The sequence below is a fragment of the Cicer arietinum genome, chromosome 7 (genome assembly GCF_000331145.2).
Source record: "Cicer arietinum cultivar CDC Frontier isolate Library 1 chromosome 7, Cicar.CDCFrontier_v2.0, whole genome shotgun sequence".
In the NCBI taxonomy this organism is placed as follows: domain Eukaryota; kingdom Viridiplantae; phylum Streptophyta; class Magnoliopsida; order Fabales; family Fabaceae; genus Cicer; species Cicer arietinum.
In genome coordinates, this window is record NC_021166.2 from 29,105,402 (window position 1) to 29,107,629 (window position 2,228).

At 31.5% G+C, this 2,228-nt stretch overlaps 1 pseudogene; it reads left to right on the forward strand.

The window, feature by feature from the left end:
- The first annotated feature begins 359 nt into the window (after window positions 1-359).
- LOC101507385 (GDSL esterase/lipase At5g45910-like) lies at window positions 360-1,975 on the forward strand (annotated as a pseudogene).
- The last annotated feature ends 253 nt before the right edge of the window (window positions 1,976-2,228 follow it).

A 2,228-nucleotide genomic window follows, 5' to 3' on the forward strand; every position in this document is an offset into this window, starting at 1 on the left:
TCAACAAAACAAATTTTTGTATGTAGATGGAAATGTGTTGGAAAATGTCAATTAATTATCTATCGTAACACTTTACAAAATTCAAAATAGTTAATTCATGTGCAAGTAATAAAACTAAAATAGTCACGACAAACTGTGTTCGGCACAACCAAACTTGTGTTTGTGGATGCGTATAACTTACTATGGATACAACTTTACAAGAATTAAAATAGTTAAATCATTTATATTATACAACCTAGATAACTTACTATATTACGAGACAAGGCGTTAATGCCACTATATATAAAGCTTATCAAACCCATTTGTCAAACACTCGTCACCACATATATCAATATTGATCATAAAAAATAAATAACACCATGAAGATCTTTAATCTCTTTTGCATCATCCTCACATTTGGTTTTCTTGGAAATGTAGTTTCAAGTGTTGATTCTCTCCCATATGAAGCTATCTTCAACTTTGGTGACTCTATAAGTGATACTAGGAATGCTATGGCTTTCCATCGTGACCATCCCATGCCTAACGATAGTCCTTATGACTCAACATACTTCAAACATCCAGCTGGACGTTTGTCGAATGGACGACTTATCATAGACTTTATAGGTATTTTTACTCAAACATGCTCCATCTATTAAAGTTGTTTACATTCTTCAAAATCAAAAAATAACATTGGTTAATTTTTTATCTATAATTCACTTATTTGTGGCCATTCAAATTGTAGCTGAGGCATATGGACTGCCATTTTTGCCGGCCGTAAAAAATATTACCAAAGACCAAGACATTAGGAAAGGAGTGAATTTTGCAGTTGTTGGTTCCACTGCACTTGAAGAATCGTTTTTCACAAATCGTGGAGTTATGGTACCAGCGACAAATAACTCACTAAGTGTTCAACTTGGATGGTTTAAGGAGCTAAAATCATCCCTCTGTAAAAACATAGAAGGTTTTACTATAACTCCTTCATTATTAGTAGTATTTTTTATAATTATCACATTTCCTTGATTAATGTACTTGTGTTAAATAAATTATGTTTTCTCAATATTTTTAACATAATTGTTGTTCCACTATGTAACAGAGTGTGATGTCTACTTCAAAAAATCAATGTTTCTTGTTGGAGAGATAGGTGGAAATGATGTAATTCAGTATGCTTTCGGTCAGAAAACTATTACAGAAATTCGAGAAATTGTCCCCCATCATAGTAGAAGCAATTGCAAATACTATCTCTGTATGTTATGTCAAATTTAAGTATTTGAATGATTGATCTAACCATTAGAAATTAGATTTAATTAAAGATATAATCGAATGAATCATGGCCATGAGTACATATAACAAATATTTTGTTTTATTTTCTTTCCATTTATTAGGCGTTAATTGAAGAAGGAGCGACTGAGCTTGTGGTTCCTGGGAACTTTCCAATAGGGTGTAATGCTGCTTTTTTGACAATGGTCGATAGTAAGAAGAAAGAAGACTTTGATGAATTTGGGTGCTTGATAGATTACAATAATTTAGTCGAATACTTTAACGAGCAACTCAAAAATGCCATAAAGACATTATAACAAAAGAATTCTCAAGCTAAAATAATATATTTTGACTACTACAATGATGCAAAACGTTTATATCAAGCACCACAACAATATGGTGTGTGTTATTCTTACTTTCTTTAATCCAAAAATAATTATTTGTCAATTTTTTGTTAAATTCATTTAAACTTTCACTTTGTTTTACGTACATTGAAGGCTTTACTTCTGACAAAAATGAGATTATGAAAGCATGATGTGGATTAGATGGGCCATACAATGTCAATTTTAATATTCCATGTGGAGGGTCAGGTACAAAAGTTTGTTCAGACACCTCAAAACTAATAAATTGGGATGGAGCTCACTTAACTGAAGCTACTTATAGGATGATAGCAAAGGGATTAGTTGAAGGCCCTTTTGCAAATCCTTCTCTTCAAACTCCACCTTTCAAGATAGCTTAGAAATGAGAATGTTGGGGGAAAAAAATAAAAGAATCTTTAATGAATTCAAAATAGGAGAAGACTTTATCTATGTAAAAAAGAACACCAAATTTATTCCATAAATAAAGTCTATATAACCAACAATAGTATTAACGGGTCTCATTAACTTTGTCGCAATATGTGTATATACATTTGAAGTTCACGTTTTTAATGTCTGTGGCAATGGTGTGTGTACAATGTAAAAGATCGGTTATATTTTAGTTGAAGTGAAGTT